We start from the raw sequence: 21,385 nt of genomic DNA, 5'->3' as shown, positions 1-21,385 counted from the left end.
AGATCTGTCTTTCTGAAAATTCAACATCTTCTTTGTTTAAAAAATGTAACACGTGTACATAACATGTGAAATTAAACTAGAACTCACGCGCATAATTCATCGATTGTTACGTTCTCACATGTCACTCTCTCACGCGTACCGTTCATTCATTTCTCGATAAATATAACGGTGCGATTTTTAAGTAACTGAACACACGTCGTGTGCTTTCAGTATAGCTGTCGACCAAAATTAAGGAAAATAACGATGGAAGAGAGTATATAAGCGCGCGCGTTCAACACAGGGATGATTTATAACAGAGTCAGCGTAAAAGACACGAGCAGCGTTGCATTGGCAACGTAATTCCCCACTCTCGCATAGCGAAACACTTCTGTCATGCGAAATCTGGAAGGCAGTGATGTGAGTAATCTAGTGAGTGATTCACGAAGGAATTTTTCCTACTGCGACTCTGGTATCATCCATCGTAAAGATACGCGCAAAGTATAGCTACGTCAAGGTTTTTATTTTTTGAAAATTAAAAGCAGAGAGAGAAAGAGAATGTATTTTTTTTCAGTTTACAATTTTAAACAATTTTTAAATTTTAACTTACCGCGAAAGAGCGAGTTCTTATGTATCATAATACGAATAATAATTCGAGAAGGGATGGAGAGAATAGACTGGACCGGTTGGACACTCAACTCCTAATATTCATATTTCATTTAATAAGTTCATTCTACTTACTTAATAAAACATCGCTGTCACGACGGTATCAGTATACTGTGTTCACGCGAATGTACACGATGCAGAGCTGCTAATTTCGTTTTAAAATATTCATGTCTTTTATGCAATTTTTCCTTTGCAGATAGTCGAGAAAGCTATAAAGAAGAAAATAATGTTATCTGCACGCATGCTTAAGCGAGCGTGAAAATGTGGGACCCAAATGACGATAGAGTTACTGTAATATTGTAAAAATGTATTCTATCCAATCGAAATAAAAGTAATTAATAATATAATAAAAAGTAAAAACAATAACTTTGAATAACAATGTCTTCAACAAATAGCGCCATGTGCACTATGATTGTCACGCTTCGAAAAATCTCGTATTTCTAGTAATTTTAAATCCTGACATTTCGGAGTTAGCTAGAACGACTAGCAAATAATTTTACTAACTCGGCAGGACGTCAAAAAGTAGCGCGTCGAAATAAAATACAAGAGAAAGACCTGTCAAATAAAGCGGTTACGGACAAGCGATTACAAAAGCGTGACGGATATACGAAAGAAATGCATATAGGCTCTCGATTGAAAAAGAAATAGTAATTTTTAACCAGCGAAAAACGCAATAAAGAGACAAAAGAGAGAAAATCGTCGGAAACACGTCTATTAAGCTTATGCAACCAGAATCTGGAACAATAAAACTGGAGCTTGGGCAACAAAAGAGCATTATAAATTTATGTATAAATTTTGCTCGATTGTGCTAAAGTGGCCATGTAGACGTGGAAACGCGACCAGTAGTAGGCAGTTTTATGTAAATACCTGTGTAGCATATAAGTTACGACGAGAGCCCGTCAACTTGGCGGCTTCTTTGATCAATGTGGCGCCTTGTATACTACAGCCATCCTACTATATCAAGTGTTTCTGCATGTAAGGTGCGCCGATTTTCCCCGAAACTTACTCCAGAATTTGCTAAACGTATAAAAAAGAATATAAACACCATTACTTCAAATATTAATTTACAAATATTCTTTATTTTGTTGTTTATCTCACGTTTCATCAGTCGCATCTCTCTCTCTCGCTGCTTTTAATTTATAAAAATTAAAGAATCGTATAACGAATTTAACTGGAAACTTGCATTTGTGGAAAAATTTAAAACATGTTATTGTATTGTTAAAACTTGTAGTATATATATATATATATATATATATATATATATATATATATATATATATACAGGGTGGCCCATTTTAATCCATCCAGTCGAATATCTCGGAAACCAAGCCCGGGAGAGAAAAATGTTTCAGACAAAAGTTGTATGGTTTCGAGGGGGCCATAAGATGGTACCATTGGTTTGACCTTGAAGAGTCATTTGAAGGTCACGTGAAGGTCACTTCAATTTTTTTAAACGGAACACCCTATATATTTTTGCACATTCTTGTAGCTTATCTCGAGAGCTTTCCAAAACACTATAATTAAGTACCTTTTCGTTAAGTACTTTTTGAGTTATGAGGCTTGAAATAATTTCTTAATTTTACATAAACCGTAAAATATCTAGTAAAATATTCATTTTTCGATTATCTTACCTTAATACTTTTATGTACAAAATAATGAGAGGAATCAATTGGTGTAAAGAAAACACATAGTTGTTTTTAAGAAAAAATATGGAATTGTTAATTGCAAATTACATATTTTTTCTTAAAAACAACTATGTGTTTTCTTTACATCAATTAATTCCTCTCATTATTTTGTACGTAAAACTATTAAGGTAAGATAATCGAAAAATGAATATTTTACAAGATATTTTACAGTTTATGTAAAATTAAGAAATTATTTCAAGTCTCATAACTCAAAAAGTACTTAACGAAAAGGTACTTAATTATAGTGTTTTGGAAAGCTCTCGAGATAAGCTACAAGAATGTGCAAAAATATATAGGGTGTTCCATTTAAAAAAATTGAAGTGACCTTCACGTGACCTTCAAATGACTCTTCAAGGTCAAACCAATGGTACCATCTTATGGCCCCCTCGAAACCATACAACTTTTGTCTGAAACATTTTTCTCTCCCAGGCTTGGTTTTCGAGATATTCGACTGGATGGATTAAAATGGGCCACCCTGTATATATATATATATATATATATATATATATATATATATATATATATATATATATATATATATATATATATATGTCTTTCTATATATTTTAATTTTCTCATTTAAGCACACCTAGAGTAATAGAAATAGAAAATATGAAAAAATGTAATGTCGAAAAATATAATGTTCTTTGCAGGAGAATACAAAGTTGGATGCGTCAGCTTTTATTTTCGTCTGCCAATTTAAGTGTCAGCTAATTTTGGAATCGCTCTAGTATAATTTCAGATAAGAGATATTAATTTATATAATCTAGATATCTTTAATTATGGGCTATCATATATATATATATATATATATATATATATATATATATATATATATATATATATGTGTGTGTGTGTGTTGAATTACGCGTGTTTGGACGGAACCTCAAGTAATCTGTCAAAGAATCATTTATCATTTATTAATATCACGAGAAGCAATATCAGACTGAATCATTCTCGGATATCATCACAACTGGGAACTATCAAGATGTCACAATGTGTTTTAATACGTTTGAAATAAATGACATCATAGCCTACTAATTTATCTGCAAGAAAACTGTAATAAAATAGATATACATACGTATCTAAAACATAAAATTCTGATATGCATATACTGCATTATGTCACAACATATGCCTACTTTTTATTCAGTCGTAAAGCACTTGTTTCTACAACTGCTTGACTTATTATATGCGATGGAAGAAACAATTAAAATGGTTTTAACATAGTTATGTGTTAAACCAAAAAACAAAATGCATTTTCACTATCATTTTCATCTTATTGATATCACAAAATTATTAAGATTATTATTTATTAATATATATATACACACACATTAAATAAATGTGTAAAAAATATTTTACATCTACAGTTTACAAAAAAATTGCACAAGTCAGTAAGAATTGTTAATTATTAGAAAAATTTGTTTATATATATATATATACATTATATATATTTCTATATAAAATTTGTTCATATACACATTAGAATATAACAAAACATTTCTAAGAGGGGAAAGGATTCTCCGCACAGTCTCTTTTCGCATTTCGCAGAAATATTATGTGTCGCGAGTACGTATGCGATACAGAAACACGATGATGCGCCACGTTTCCATCCGGGTTAAACGGTGGATCACGAGGGACGAATAAAAATTAAACACTGTTAAGTTACACGGAAAATTCGCGCGTTCATCGACAAGTAATAAAATTAATATTGAATTATCGGGAGGGGCGGGAGAGAGCCCGAAAGGGAAGAAGAGGAGCGGGAGGGGAAAGGGAGAGGGGCTTTTCAGTTTGCCGTCGACGCATTGTTTTTCAACGAATGTACCATCGTGCGGTTGGGCTCGTTATCGATAATTAAAAATTGTCAAATGCACTTTGGCCGCGCAGGGCGGCGCGGCGCGGCTCGGCGCATCACGACCGGTGCGGAGCTCAGTTGGAAGTAGCCTGGGGGTCATCGCGGGGTACTCACCGGAGGGCGAGGGGGATGAGGTCGATTCTGGCCTGGTGTGTACAGTTGCGCAATCATTAGCTAGTGTATTATTACTCGCACGGATATTAATTGATTTCGAAAATACAATTTTCTGTGCGAATGATCAAAACGCGGTGCGCTGCCGCCTGCTACTTCGACCCCGTCCTGACCGCGTTATGCCTCGCTCGCCGTGTGTCTACATCATCAGCATGCCTCTAGCGTTTGCTTTTCCGTTTAGATCGGCCTCGCGTGCGATCCTCTGAATCGCCCCGATCGAGGGTGCTCTAACGAACGGGCCGTATGAAATGGAAAACAAACCTTCGATATTCTCGATGGCAATGGAAAAAGGCAAAATGTTGCGCATAAAAACAATGATACTTGCAATGAAACTTGCAATCGTCATATTATTTATCGCGATTGCAAGAGGGAAAAAAAAATTATTAATTAAATTAAATTAAATAAATTATTAAAATTATTAATTAATTAAATTAAAAATTAAAAATTTTTTTCACATTTAATAATTATAATTCTTCGGTAAAATCGCAAGCGCGTAAAACATCCGAGACGACTGGCTTCATCGTAAAACGAAAGCTAATTGACCTGAATCAAATACTAATTTTTTTTTTAAACGCATACGCGATAATCACACATATTCACGTAAGAAGAAAATTAATTGTAAGTAGTGTTAAATCAACTAAATAATTATTATTTTTCTAATACGGATAATGGAAAGATCTCATTAAAAATGAGAGCAGAGTCAATATATGAAATTCGATTATCTCGGGTGAGCGGAAAATCCACGAACGAGGAGTAAGAGGTAACATTGTGAAAAACCTGACAGCGGTGAAGGTGAGAACCGCGTGTAAATCAAAAGCGTTTTATTAGACCCCTCCCATTTTATTCGGATTATCACGGCGAGAGTCGAGCCGACTGCACTTTTCATTCGATGCCGGAGTACGCGGCAAAAACAGAGTCGTCAGATCGAAAGGTACACATTGATTGTAATTCGAAGTGCAGCGATAACCTTTTGCGGCCATTCGTCGTGTGGCGCGATTGCACACACGCGCAATCGGTGCGTGAAAATGGAAATCGAGCGAAATGGATTCGTTCGCTCAGAAAAAACGCGTGGGAGGAAGGGATGAAAGAGGGAGAACGGTGGTGTGTTTGCGCGAGCGACAGAGACGCAATGTTATCGGAGCATCGAATTAGCGCCAGCACGATTAGCTAATATTTTTTATCGCGTCCGCCAAGAGTGGCGCATTTTGAATTCATTTTCTCCATGACGTATGCATGCGACGAAACAGATATCTCGTTTGTATTGAAGCAAGTTTTAATTATGCTTGTGCTACAAACGCCTCGACTTAAATTCCGTTTTAAAAATTCATAACCAAATGGTGTTAATTTAAGATGTCTGAATCAAGACACGCGTTAAGTTGGGAAATCCTTTTGGAAATTTTAGTCGAGCGCATCTTTTTGATTAAATGCAACTGACGTTATCAAACGCATGCAATCATCAAAATATCAAACAAGACCCGTATCATCGTCAAGATGACTCGAGCTTTCATTATGCTTATATTAGCAAATACCGAAAGGAGATGTACTTTGAAGGTTCATATGCGCGCACGCTGCTTTACAGCTAGCAATCTCGTTTGGCAATAATCTTATCGTTCTTCCCAGAACTCCTTTCGACGGATATTCCTTACGATGAGATCTTTACGATTGGCAAACGCACGCATAAAGTATATCTGCGCCGTGTCGGCGCTTTGAACCGCACGCACAAACTGGACGAATGCGAATATCTACTAATTAACTTTATCGATAAACCTGATCTTTCCTTCTCTTTCTTCTCATTTTCACCTTCATATCTTTCCATATCTATCCAAAGTATTGCGAGCTTCCTTCGAAATAGCGATAATTGAAGAGAAACTACTCCAAAGTTACTCATTATTAGTTGTCGCTTCATCATTCTGTTCGAAGACAGAGGAAACGAGGGGCAGGGGATGCAGGACGAACAAATCTATCGTATTTCAGGAAATCGTAATTTCTGATAAACTTTATAAAGTCTGCTTAAATATAATAACGAACAAACTACAACTCGAATTTCTTCGAGCCGATATAAAAGTAAACGAGGCTTTTTTGCATTAACGATAGAATTTAAATTGATCGCAATCAAACAATAATATTTATTATCCAATTTTTGAAATGCAGACTTATTATATAAAATAAAGTCAAAACGCACCGACAAATTCTCCTCGACGCATCTTTGTAAAATACAAATACTCTCCTCTTTCATTCTTCATAGGCATTCATAATAAAGTCATAAAGTTATAGATTTGGCAGAGTAACGAGTTGAGAAGCAAAGATGAGGAAAGCGGACGAAAAGCGGAAAGGAGAGATCGCGAGAGTCGAGTGGAAGAGAGAAGCGACTAGCCCCCGAAGGCCCGAATATCGATCTCATACATAATTAAATACCAACCCGGCAAAGCATCACAAAGAGAGCTTACTTCAGCTTTGATCTGCTGACAGACGGGCCCCGTCATCGCGGACTTCAATAGACGGTACTGGATCGCGGGGGTGTGCTATTGACATGTATGTGTGTGTGTTTTTCTCGCGCGTGTGTATCCAGCAGCCTGTGTTTCGCACACATTCAAACATGACGAAGCCTGTTTACGGATCCGCGTCCTCGTTAGGCGCGCATCTACACGTGTCGGTGCACACTTGTATGTACACGAGAAAACTACTCTCCTTTTGCATTTCGCATTAGCTATCTGAAAGCTGTACGCTTACTAACGAATAGCGCTGGAGAATTCATCGATATGGTAAGGAGAAACGGAAAAAGAAACGATTGGAAACTGCTCCGATGCGAGCAACGTGTAGCTTCGAGATCCGCAGAATTAAATGCAAGCTGTAACACACGACAGAAATTACAAGTATAATATTTGCGCATGAATTAGGCTCAATTCGAAATATTCGAAATTTGACATTTTCGTTAAAACATTATTTTACACATTTTTATAACAAATATTTTTGCATAGACATTAAATGTAACAAGAACGTTGCAAAATTTCAAAGCTATAGCATAAAAACAAAATATTTTTTGCATCCAAATTTTTAGAGCCAACTTTTATTTATAGAGATAAAATATTACATTTATAAACTTACACTTACTGAGATATGTAAATGTTATTTAATGCGACTTTAATGATTATAAGCGAAGCGATACTCGATAATCGATCTGCAATGTAAATGAAACGTACACATTTTTTTCACACTCTTGTGAGCAGTTTTAATGATATGTATTAATTGATCATTTGCATACACGTGTGTCTCATTAACGTTCCATAATACCGCGTCAATCCCGCGCGGGGAGCTTCTTCTATTTGCATTCAAAATCTTGCAGATGTACTTCAAAGAGATCTCTTAACCCGGCAACATTGGCAGGTGAGCTTACAACGGTTTTATTATTAATCCGTTCACGAGAAATAAGGGGAACAAGCTGGGTACAACTCGACGAATATCCTGACGAGTCTTCATAGATAGACGAGTTGACAAGCAAATAACTACGGGGGAAAGGAACGAGAAGGTACGCGCGTGCTTTGATCCTTTTATATATATATATATATATATATTCTTCATCTTTCTTACGCTTCTTTTCTCTGATGCGAGTCGCGTCCTTAAAAATCGGAAAGTATCTTTTTATACCTAAAGGACAGGACAGAATCATTACGTTAGGCGTAAATGGATCTGTCAATCTAGATATTGATCAAATCATAGTTTTAATAGATTACCCATCAATTTACATGTCAAGATTAACATAAATCAGGATAAATTAGTAATTATCACTTAATTATTACATTAAAAATATCCATTATCTATCTCCTCTTCTCCTTCACTGTTTACACAGCGTATTGTAATATTTATAAAATTAATTTAAAATAATTTATATAATTTTGCTTCGGAAAAAATTGAAAAATTATACGTAAACTTTGTTTGTAAAAATTCATAGAGCGATTCTTAATAAAATAAAACCGATGCACATGTATTGTAAGCGTGAAAAAAGATATTTATTCGCAATAGAGTGTGTCTCAATTACCTCCTTTGCGGCACGCTTGCGATTCGAGTGCGAACAAAATAGGAGCGATGACAGAAACAGATATTTCTTTAGCCGCGATATTATTACCGGCCGTTCCCGGCCGTGTTAAATTATAACGATGGCATCTCGATGGAGTCTGTCTCACGGTAAAAAGAAAACATATACGATAATTACCTTCGATCCGCGCTGTTATCCGCCGACACATAAAAGCGGAATCTTAATCCTCTCATCATTACGCTTACGAAACTGACTCATAAATCAACAGAGTAGCATTCCCTATCGCGAATGCGGACGAACGTGATGCAACGCGATTCTTGGTGGAAGAAGAACAACTACGCGCAGACGTGAATTTACGACGACGACGACAAATTTTCACTGTGCATTCTCGCGCGAATCGATTGCTGTGTCGCGATTAAACAACAATTTGTCGAAATTCACGAGGGCCGAACCAAGTGAGCAAGTCGACTCATGTAATGTAAATTAAAAACGATACCGGTGCCAAGAAAGCAGCTGTGAAAAAACTTGGTTCCGTGTTCGACAATCATGTAATTAAAACTGAAAAACCTGATTTTACTTGTTATAGTTTCACAATTTCAATACCGCTATCTATGTTAAATTCAACCATTTATTTATCCTTTCGGACGGCTGTCAATCGCAATTGTCGAAAAAGTCGCAAACACATTTAAATAAATAACAATAAATTAATAATTTTATGCGTTAAGAGATGAATTGAATTTACAAGAGATGAAATAAACAATTATTTATGGTAAAGTCTCTTCGTTTCCCATGAATTCGCAATGACTCGTCATACGTGCACTCGGAGGCGTCTCATGATGACATGATTTAATCGCTGTCCGATGATGTCATGTCCGCTTCATTTCAAGTCTACGAATTTTAAGTTGTATGACCAGTGTGGAGAATAGATTTATGTTTATATACATGTATATATATATGAAATTCACACATGCATATATTTATAAATTTATAAACTATATATTCGCAAAATTTCTGTATGCACAGAGAGAAATATTTCTTTGAATTTAACAAATTTTGCTGAAGTCAAATAAATTTAATTATTGGAATAGTCCAACCAAATTAATATTCGATTTAACAAATACGATTGTTTGACTTTCAAATAACGTATATATTTATTTTAAATAAAATTTTATCTTGAAGAATCTTACTTTTTCTTTGACTTTAACCTTTAACAATTATATTAACCCACACAGCATCATGCCGTCTAAAAGTTTTTTTCTGTCTGATTTCAAATAATCTGTTTAATATTCCAAATCCCAACAAGGAATCCAGATTATTAAATAAATTATTTTAAATTCAGTTTAAAATTAAACTGATAAACAGTGATACGTCAGAAAGAGGATGCTCAACACGATCAGAGAATGCCTGCATGTGAGTAGCATCCTCTTTCTCGCACTAGTGCTAAGAGGGAAAAAATATACTTTAGATTTTACTGTTTAATACTAGTCCTTTATATACATTTCATGATAAATATTGAATACGAGAAAAGTTAAGACTGGTGCGCCGCGTAACGGCAAGCGAAGAAACATGTGCCACATATTATTGGCTATTCCAAATAATAAATTAATTGAAACAAACTCTTATTTGAATCAGTATTATTTCAAATAATTGTCATTTTTCTGTTAAACAATATAAATTAATACAACGAAGCAATCAAATTTTTATTCAAACAAATAATATTTGTATAAAATAATTTTTTCTTTAGCGAGATAAATATAAGTCAAACAAATAGATATACTAAATGTAAAGAAATACTTTTCTCTGTGTGTGTATGTGTATGTGTGAATTTCATATCTTTTCATTCTAATTCATCGAGTCAATTCTAAATATCCATTTGCGAGAAAGTCGGCTAATTGTTTAAGTGTACGTCTGTTAAAAACTTATTTAATTAATGACGACAGACACGCGAGAGAATTTATCGTCCTGATGTTTGTCACATTGAATTGTCTCGTAAATATCTAGCAATTGCCACCAAGTGCGTGTGACGCACAATAAAACGGCAGATTACAGCAGATTAGTATAAAAAATCAATAAAAAAAAAAAGAAAAACAAGCGTTAAATGTATAATACACGTGCATCAAGTATCCCTATAATTTCTTACAACTTTTACTAAATAAAAAGGAAGGTTTAAAAGACACTACTTTTTATAGGAAAATTACCATTTTTTTATCAATGTGATTCATCGTTGTAAAATTTTAAATTAATTTATTTATATGTCAAGAATGATCATGTAAAAAAATATTCGACATTCGCCGTGTAAAAAAAATTATTATGCGATATTTTAATTGAAATTTTATTCGAATAAATGCAAATTAAAATTAAAAATTTAGTAAACACCTGGCAACAAATTTACAGACGAGCTTTTGAAGCAATTTCTATGAATTGCTCAATGTAATAAGTGTGGAAGCACAGCCTGTCTCACTTTATGTGGATGCGCATTATGTATGCAATAAACGTCTATATTAACGCAAACGCGGTGTGCGAACATACTTTGCTCAATCCACGCAACTCTAAAGACTTATATATCTCCCTTCAGGTGTCTAAGACTAAAATAATAAACTAATTCACGTCAACGCTTACATACGAACGTCAAGCATAAGTGTAAGCATAGCGGTTAAAATAATACGTATGCAAATGAAAGATGTTCTCTTTGTACTTAAAATTTTTTTAGATTGTTCCGAATAAATAATAATATCGGAAGAAAATGATGTAACACGAAGCAAAATCGTAATCAAATTTTTGCAATTTATAAAACTGTATTAATCACTCTAACTAAGAAGTATATTTTTATATCGATTATTTAATCATGGAATAATGCAGTAATTAAAAATGAAGCGTCCGACTATTCGAATTGACTTCGAGATTACTATCGACAAAAAGAAAAAGCACAACATTGCATACCCGCGCGAATAATTACGACTCATCGTATGGTAGAACGCACACATGACCGACTCGCAGCGCGTTAATGCACCACTTTTGCAAGGATGAAGCAAGAAGATTGACAGGCCAGCTCTCTCCGATCATGCTGCTCGCGCCTTATTCGACTCGTTGCATCTCGTTAATTGCATCGTGAACTCTCTCGATTCGAAATAAGGTTAACGATAAAGATGCGGCGTCGGGTTCCTTTTGCCGCTCAAACTTCCGCGCGCGCGATTCGTTATGCGTTCGTAAAATAAATACTCTCGGTAAAAAAACCAGGCCGAACTGTCGCTTCGGAATCGAAGGCCGCGGCCTGACGTCACGATGGATCGCGATCGAAGTGATCCATCGTTGTACCGCGACGAAAAATCTCTCGTCGATGACGCGGCTTTCAATCCCGTCACCGAGCCGGGACCCACTTCGGATAGCTTCAGTAACGCGGACCTCGCAATTAAAACGCACTGTCAACGCCAGCGTTTACCACATCCATCAGACCGAAGATGGAAAGCGTGTCAAGAAGCGGCTCACCTCCCCTCTTCCCCGGCGGGTGGCAAAAGGGTGGAGGTGTCCACTCGAGTGCTCGCCCCCGGAGTGCGCTCGCTCAAAAATGCATTTTTTTCAGGCGTGATATTGATGAACTGACAATTAGCGCGGATATGGGGTAAACCACACGCAGGGATGCATAGACACGCATATTTTTTCTCTCTCTCTCTCTGATGTGCGCTGCGTCATTCGTGATGCAAGTAGGGAGCAAGAACAATTTTCAAGATGGAAAGTTTTGTACGTGATATATAATTAAAGATAAATTATCATCGATAAGTGTACTAATTATAATTATTTATTGTTTCTTTATTTCTACAGCTGTCTTTACTTCAGTTAATACTTGGTTTTGAAAGAGATTTGAAAGTTAGAATCAAGTATAGTTGATAAAATCAATCACTATAATTGTGTTATAAAACTTGAAATAAAACTTTATAAATAAACCTCACAATTTCAATTTCACACAAAATACATTCAAACAAATGTAAATGTTACCTATCACTCTATGACAGATTAAACAAGGATTGCAGGTAATGTGGATCTATTTGAAGAAATTTCTGTTTCGTCCATTGTTACGTCAACTTATCTATGATATAAAGTTTATGACACATAATCTATGATCCCCACGATATATCTCAAATAAAATGACATCCATATAAGAGACGACATCCGAATAAAAAATTAGATTAGGTACAGATATTTTTTTTAATGTCACAATAAATTACTCAAGTGTGTGATGTATAATATTTCTTAATCTCCATTTTACTTATCTGACAGGAATAGTGAATCGAAAATTTGACAGCAAACGTGACATTTGCGATACTTCTTTTAATCGGCACATATTATTACGTAGCTATATGTGTGTGACGTTTATAATTATATATACTGACATTTTACTAATCAAAATTCGAGCCAAATCGAAATTATCCCGTCTAGAACATGTCGATAATCTCACATATCGCATCTCACATCGTATCATATCCAAGGAATATCTTTACAAGATCAAACACACGCGTTTTAATACACGTCATTTGCGCTTTAGAAAATCAAAGCGGTTTTATCTTAAAAACTCCTAACGTATTCTCAGAGATAGCGATAGAACATGCGTACGTGTGTGTGTGGACGAAGCGAGGGAAGGGCACGCGACAGAGAAAATCCGAACCGCGGCACGAGGACACGGCGAAAATAGAATCGCGCGGTGCAATTTAATCCGCGACTCCACTTTGACGCGGCCAGCCGCATACGCATGATCGAGGTTAATACGGCGCGGCGTTAATTTTCCAAGGGGTAGAAACAATGCGTCCGTTTCGCAGATTAGACGATCCTACGTGCCCCAGGATTACACGCGATTCCGCCACCTGCTGCGCGCACTGCACTTTTGTTTATGCAAGCCACGCGCTCGCGCGACCATCTCACCGTGCTAAGGTGATTTTGTAAAAGTCGTCCAGTCGAGAGTCGAATACTTTCCGCTTCCTTGCTCGCGACTCTTTGCGAAATCTTTCCTCGGCGAAGAGAAATGACGCGGGACTTCCAGAATTCATTATACTTTCCTAACAACTATTTACGCGCGAAAATTCGCCAGGCGAATTCAAGATTGTCGGCGAAGCTTAGTCTGCTGTTACGATTGATAATTTACTACCGTGTTTATATAATTAAAATGGAAAAAAGGAATTATTAAAAAATTATTATAAATGTTTTAATAATTATAATATTATAAATTATTATAAAATGAAAAAAGGAATTTATTAAAAATAAATTTTTTTACTTGAGATTTTAGTGGCATATTAGTGACTTTCATTAAATTCAGTGCAAACTTGAATCGCGCATTTAAATCAAACTGTTTATTCCTGATGCAAAATTTAGAAACTCTTTTTCCTTTTTCTTGAGATATCGCAAAAAATTTATCAAGTATCGTGGCAAAACACTCTATGTATATTTTTAAAACATCATTTGCGGTATTTTGGCATCTTAGTTTCTACGATTCGGAATGAACTTTTAAATATCTGCCGCCTTTTATCATTCACTTGGCAACGATTGAACAGAGCCTATATAAATATTTTCATCCCGATTCTTACAAATACACTCAGAAAAACGTAGCCGCACGATTCACAACAGAGTAAAAACTTTGAAACGAGAAATGCGACACTAGCCACGCCAGGGCAGCGGAAATATATGAATCACGTAGCGCACTCACCACGAAGTAGTGATTCTACCGAGCAGGATACGTCGGTCCCGATGTGCCGTCACTGCCGACACTTCAGACGCGCCGATCCTGGACCAGCAGTCGCGATAGGGATAACGCGGTGTTGAAACGACGAGCATCTGGGCGCGCTTCGGTTACGAAATCCTCGATACTATTTCACCACATCGTCATCCCACGACGAGCCGCGCATTATAACACGATAGGTATTTAACAGCGCGCACCATTCACTAAACTTGATTTTTCTTACGTGGTCCTCTCCGAATCACTTCTCCTCGGCTCGGAACGTCGACTCTCTTTCTCGGCTCATTCGTCACCGTGCGAAGATGCGCATCGTCGCGACGCACTTATTCGTCAAATCGCTCCTCGAATCTGGCCACTAGAAAAAAGTCACGATTTCGCGTACGTGATTCATTGACAGAACGGAGCGAAAGTAAAGATCCAATCGCGACGGCAGCACGTGGCGCACTGACGACTCCGCGATCATCTTCCCCACCTCTGCCCCCTCCATCGTAGCATCGTTTGCCCCTACTCGCTCGCTTTCCCCGCGGCACCCCGCGCCTCCCTTACCCGCGGCCCTGAACTATCCCTACTACCCGGCGGGGCGCCGCGCTTCTCTCGTCCCCACCAGCATCTATCCCACCCACGCCCCCATCCCACTCTTCAGAGTTCGAGAGTCTTTCTTCCTCGCGGAGTCGCCCTTCTCGTCTTCCGCGGCGATGTGTCTCACGCGACTGATTCCTTTTTTTTTCCTCTTTCTCTCTCTCTCCCAAACGAGTTTCCTACCTCCTCCTCCCCTCCCGATCCTTTTTTCGCGTTCTCTCCCCTTCGTCCTACGTCCAGCCGTCCGCGATTTCTTCACACGCGCCGTCCAATTGTTTGGAAAATTTCTATATTTTGGCAAACATGTGTTTTAGGGATTGCGCGTCCATAAAGTATAATGTAAAGATAAAAATGGTATGTAAATAATGCGATGTTGAATCGAAAAGATTTCAGTGAAAGACTTGAAAAAGTCCTCAGCAAGAATAATTATAAAGTAGAGGCGCGATGAAAATGTGATAAAAGTTTTTTAGACTATATACATCTCACTTGCGATAGCAATTTGAATAATAATTACATCAATTATAATATTTCTAAATTTACAATAAATTATATATTTGTAACATATAGATAGAGAGAGAGAATTTTATTTTAAAAAAATGTTATCTCAAAACTATCTATTTCTTTCCTCATAAATTGGTTCTGTTAAAGTTTTACTTGGTTTGTTTTCCCTATAAATATTCCTACAAACATTCCAACACCACTAAACACATAAACAAATTTCTACGTTTACATAACAAATATATATTTTTCTCTTTTCATTTTACCGATGCTTTATGAGAAAGATATCCTACATGTAAAATGATTCAGTAGGAACGTTCCCCTGTCTGACAGTGATGCAGCGGCTTCTACTTAACCAGCTTTCCGCTTCCCATAACATTTAGCTGCACAAAGTGCAGCCTCGTGTTTCTCCGCTCGAATTTTTATCTCCGATCGAACGTTGATCGAATATCTCTCGAGCCTCAACTTTGCAATCGGCACTTGGGTTTCGACGCGTAAACGCGCCATGTTACGATTATATAACCCTTTTATAATGATCTCATTAAAGTTGGATCGGTTAAGAGTAGAAATTACAAATAGTAGCACGATTTACTTAATAATGATTTATTTCGCGCTTGATCACCTGGTCGTTTATAGCTGTAAATTTCTTAGCAAAGATATTTATTTTATTCCGACACAGCTCGAAGAGCTACGTGCAACCTCTTTGCCATTTCCGAGATCCTAGCAACATTGCTTTCGCATTTTTGAGCGAGGAATTAGAGATTCAAAAATTCTAACGAGAATGACTAATTTATTTCGAGAGATTAAACTTTCACACGAACGCATCGGCAGCAATTAAGTCTCACGTCAGTCGTAGCTATATAGTCGAATTTTCTGAAAAATTAACTCGATACAAGTCTACCGAGTCGATGCGTTATCTCGTCCGAGACGCCGACAGTCCGGTCCGCGTATCGAGGATCCATCGAGAAGGCCACCGAATCCTCCGGGCCCTATCCCAACCCTTGTTAGCGCGAGAATGTAAATCAACTCGTAATAGCATGGCAGCCGGGGATTAAGCGACGCGCGGAGACTCGGCAGAGGCACGGCGAGAAGGTACTGTCGACACGGCGACGACGACGTCGTCGGCGGCAGCGGTGGCGGCAGCGGCAGCGGCGGCGGCGGCGGCGGCGACGGCGACGGCAGGCGACGGAGGAGTAGGCGGAGGTGGGGAAGGGACTCCCGGCCTCTTCCCCTTGTCCCGGAGCATTAGGAGTTCGGTAATAAATCTCGTTGAAAAAACGCTCGCGCGCACACTTAGACACGTATACACGCGTGTATGCACGCACGTACACGCGCGCCCACATAGCGGAGCTGTGTCGGTCTCACGAGCACTTCTGCTCTCTTCTTCGCGTCTATCTCGTTCGGCTCGTACATTTGTGCTCTCCCGCCACAGTCGCGACAGGAAAGAGAAATACGGAAGGGTGATCGAAGGGATGGAAAGGAACGGAGAAAGAGCCGACCGTCTCGCTCCCTCTCCCGTTCCCTCTCTTTATCTTCGCGGCTTAGATCGCCTCCCCGCCTCCCCAACCTCGTCGCGCACAGACGAGAGAGAGGTCGGCATGATCTATGCACGCCATGCGGAGGCGAGTGTCACGGTTTGCTTGATGCATCGGTCCTCACTTGACCCCTTACTCCCTCCCTTCCATCCTGCCACCCTCCGCTCCACGCCATTCTTCCTCCTGTCGTTCCGCGGCTGCTTCCCCCCTCCCTCCTTTTCTCTCTATCCACTATCCAACCCTCTCGTCGTCATCGACCGCGGTGAAAGCGGCACGTTCTCGTGGAAACCCACCGTACACCCACGTGCACATAAGTCGGACGCGAGATGAGAGACCCGTTGAAGGGTGACGGAAGAAGGAGGACGACTGTGTAAGAATGCATCCGCGCGGACGTCGCGGTTCGAAAAGAGGGCGATATCAATTTTCCGCTTTAGAAAAAAACATGATTTATGAAACTGTTAATTTCAAACGATGCAACACTCGACACGATAAGCAACTTAATTAATGAGAGATCTCGCATCGTGCGAAACATATTATTTTCAATTAAAATAATACAAATTTATGTCCGTGTTTTTAAATAAAACTGATGCAATTGTACATTTATTTATACGTATATATAAAGTTTGTTGCATTATTATCGTGTAACTATTGTATATAAGAGAAAAAAAAATTTTTTTAATATTACTTGTAATTTGAGATTTTGCGATATATTCTCCGAAACAACCGTCACTCGTTCTCTCTTTAAAATACGCTTGCCTTTTATTTAAATACAAATAAATGACGACGACAGTGATTATCACATTCTTCGCGTTCACATTTTCGCAAGTCTTGGCGATAAAGATTAGAGATTTTTAAATATAGCGAGCGCTTTCCGCGACATTAAAGTCGAAAGAGCTTCGGGAGGCGGTTTTCGACTTTCGGCAGACGAAAAGGCAGAGGGCGAGGGCGAGGGCAGGAGAGGCCGGCAAGACCCGGAGGGAGCGATCGGAGGGAGGATCCGACGCGAATAGTACGACGATGGTTACATTCTATGGATCAGAGAGCTCGATAGCGTGCCGAAGTCGAGGCGAACGGCAATAAATCCATTTTTCGTGAAGGGTCGGTCGAGGGGCGAGAGCGCGCCGGGGTCTGATTAGCAGCCTGACTCGGCCGTACAGGATGACAGCCGGTGAGTTATAATATTGCCCATCCATCTATTTATCTACTCCATCGCTCCTCTCTTTTCCCCGCCCTGCATCGTTGTCTCGCCCCTTTTCGCGACCGCTTTCCCCCCTTCCTCCTTCTCCCAACGCGTAAACGCTCTTCTTCTGTGCTGCTCGAATATCGGAAACGGCCTGCAGGATCCTGCGTATATACCGAAGAAGAGGATAAATATAAATTAACCGTCGTCGTGCGCTACGCAAGAGGGGACAAAGGGGTCGATTCCTGGCCGCTCCGATCCTGTAGAGATTCGCTGATCCTCGACGAAGGGAGACGATTGGCCGCGCGATTTGTCGTACGCGAGGTTACACGAGAATGATGATTGAACTGCATTGTGTTTATATTAGTCTCTCGATCGCGAAATACATTTCTTCTAGGTTAAACATTGTCGCAAAATTGTGGAAATTACTCTTAATTAAAAAAGTATTACTAGGACAGAGAGATAGAGATTTTGATGTACACTTTGTTTAACAAATAATGTATAAAATGCGCATAAATATGCATATATTTTTCCACATTTTTAATTAAGAACATATTGCTATCCCTGTTTCTATCATTGAATAAGATAGTCTTTAATATTCGACAACAGTTTTTACAATAAAACCTTTTGTCAAATCTTTGCTAAGAAACTGGCTCCAAATTCATTCAGATATCTCTTTTAGGATGTATTTCTCTTTCGAATATAACATAACATATTTATATAAATATATCATATTCAAAGAGCATTCAAGGTGTCACGATATCCTTGCGTGGCAATGAAAAATTGCGGTGCAACAATAACGCTTCGAGTAACGCTTCTTAAATCATCGCGGTCACTTCCGTTCATGGACGAAGCACGGGGTTACGGCAATCAAATATTCACGTGTCAGCCGACCCATCGTTTGGCTATAAAACCGGTAGTGGCTCGACGCGCCGAGAACCGAGCGTTCATCTCGTACAACAGTAGGAAGATGGAATTAAGCTCGTATGATAGCGCGCGCGAAGGGTGAGCTCTCGCAAATCTTGTCGTTGAAGGCGAGCGGCGGGACACCTCTCTATACATTTCGAACTGGAAAGACGCGGCGTCCCGAACTTTCGACGGGAACCAGTTCATATATCTGAAGTATGGTCGCCATAAATAAGCGACCTGTCCGTTTGCTCTGTTCGCTCAGCCCTCCTCGCGAATATCACTCGCTCTTTTTTCCTCGGCCTTTTTCCTCCTCGCGCACAGATCACCTCTCTCCTTCTCTTCCACCTCTTTTCTTTTCCTCCTCCCTCCCTCCCTCCCTTGAATTTCCTGCAGTCGTAATATCGGAGCCACGCGAAGGAAAAGCCAGTCGTCGTAGGAAGTATTTCACCAGCGCGGAAGAAGGAAAAATCACAGATTGTTCTCCTTCTCCTCCCCTTCCATCTCGTTGTCGTCCAACTCCTTCGAGTGATCGTGCGTGTCAACGGCATTGCAGAATGCAAGGGGGAATAGAACGGACCATCGGGAAGGGAGAGAGGAGAAGAATGGAGAACCACGACGGACTGTGCACGTTCTACGAAATCAATTCTTACGTCCGACATATTTCAGGTTGGCTGATCGTGACTGCACTTGCCACCGAGATCAATTCCCGTGATTGATTGACCGACTGGTTTGTTCGCTTTTTTTATCTCGCTCTTTCTCTCTTTCCGTCGTATTTATCCCCTCTTTCTCTGTCTCTCTCTCTCTCTTTAATGTTACGTCGATATTTGCGCAATCGTAATCGCCGATTATTACACAAATGATATCCTACCATCACTGTGAATAACGTTGTATTATTGATACGTGCGCCGTTGAAACGGATTTGAGGAAATCGATAATATAAATTGCTATAAAGTTTATTAAACTGCTTTAAAAATTGTATCGATGTGTATGGAAAATCGATAGAAGGAAAATCTGTAATTTTATAAAAGCGATAAATCAATTTTATCACATTTTAATTAATATTTGAAAATTGTCTTCTTTATCGTACTAATTTTTGGACGAGAATAATAAATAATCGAATGATTGATCATGATTTATATGAGAAATAGAAAATGAGCGATATTATAATTTCATGAGCGCGCTCATCTTCAGTTAAGAAATAATCCATCCTACAAAAGTAATGACCCAATGACAAAAATTTAATTAATGTTATCAGAGTTAGTTGCGCCGTAAGAAGTGGCAGGGCCATAGTTCGAAACGCAGGATTGTGAGCCATCGTGACCGCAACGAGCCGCAAAATGTGATCGTAATCGTGGAATGAGCCACGTAAACGCAAAGACAAACCCGTATTTGCGGTGCGGTCGCATTTCTGTAGACTGTTAGCGAGAGAATAAGCGCGAGCGCGAGCGGGAGAGCGAGCAAAGCGAAACGGAGCGGGAGTGATTTATGCCAAGTCGCTGATGCTGGTGAAACAGGGGCCCCGCTGCCGGGCGGCCATCTTGGGCTCCCCTCGTTTCTCCGGGCCCTCGAACCGATTGACAGACTCGTGGTCGATCGCCGCTTAACGAACTAACTCCCCCCTTTCTTCCGCCGCGCTCTTGACGCTTTCTTACTCGCCACTACCGGTGTCCTTTCCTCCTCCTTCTCTCTTTTCTCCCCCTCTAGTCCCTTTCGTATTCTACCCCTAATAATAAAACACCTTCAGTCTCTTTCGCCTCTATCATTCCTACTCTATTCTCCCCATTACTACCGAGTTTCTGTTAGTCATCGTCCACCTCTCAGCAGGAGGAAATTGATATTCGACTTTTTTACAGAGGCGCTGGCAATTGATGTTAACCTTTCGATTTGAAAGCTTGGGAATGATTTGTAAAAGTTAATTTCTCGACTAGAGTAATATCTCTCGCCTTCTCGTCATTTATACTTGTTTACATTGTAGATCATTCGAATACGCGGATTTGAAAATGGACAACGTTGCAAATACCCTTAATTTATGACCAAAACTTGAAAGTACTCCCGATATTATACCGATGAAATAGAGTCTAATTTTAAATGGATTACATGCGTGAAACAAATGTAAACATTAAAATTTAAATTCATTTAGTACAATGTCGATATTTACTAACGATTAGAGCAATATCTTTCGATACATTACAAATTCTGTCAACGCCCCTCAAAGGACTCTTACGATATCTTTTAGACATCTTTCCGGTCTTCTTTTAAGCGCTCGGATGGTATCTGGGTTATATCGCTAGCATAATTTCACCCAAGTGTTGCGATTGAAAATGTTATATCGACATAAACTTATAACTTGGACAAATTTTACGGTAAAATTTTTACAATTGTTATGCAACATTGCATCCAAATTCCAGAGCGCGAATCTTCCAATTGCATCCAGCTCGTAAATATTTGGTCGGTGTCGGTGTAACTCTAGTCGGTGCTCGTTCCTCGCCAGCAGCCTCTGACGCCAGCGGCTGTTCCTTTCGCTCGCTTCAACCGTGAAATCCGCGCGGCCGTCCGTTCTGATTTCTGTCCGTC

At 39.0% G+C, this 21,385-nt stretch overlaps 2 protein-coding genes across 10 annotated transcripts in view; one reads left to right on the top strand and one right to left on the bottom strand.

The window, feature by feature from the left end:
* The window catches only part of Arm (armadillo), a 309,699-nt gene that overhangs the window by 156,831 nt on the left and 131,483 nt on the right, over positions 1-21,385 (top strand). The gene's annotated exons all lie outside the window — the stretch shown is intronic.
* Positions 1-21,385, bottom strand: part of Tio (zinc finger domain-containing protein tiptop) — a 139,214-nt gene that overhangs the window by 66,308 nt on the left and 51,521 nt on the right. For 2 of the 9 annotated variants that reach the window (XM_083096012.1, XM_083096016.1), the window contains exon 2: positions 1,510-1,659. The exons of 4 other annotated variants lie outside the window; for them this stretch is intronic. The gene's annotated coding sequence lies outside the window, so the exon portion shown is untranslated. Of the gene's footprint in view, positions 1-1,509; positions 1,660-14,080; positions 14,579-21,385 lie in introns of those variants that run through there. 3 more of the 9 variants (XM_083096014.1, XM_083096011.1, XM_083096017.1) reach the window with 3 other exon arrangements.

Source organism: Camponotus vicinus, unplaced genomic scaffold (genome assembly GCF_025532165.1).
Source record: "Camponotus vicinus isolate PSW18456_S1 unplaced genomic scaffold, iyCamVici1.0 SCAF_4, whole genome shotgun sequence".
In the NCBI taxonomy this organism is placed as follows: domain Eukaryota; kingdom Metazoa; phylum Arthropoda; class Insecta; order Hymenoptera; family Formicidae; genus Camponotus; species Camponotus vicinus.
Note: the sequence above shows the minus strand (reverse complement) of the source record. Positions and strands in the feature narration are given on the sequence as shown.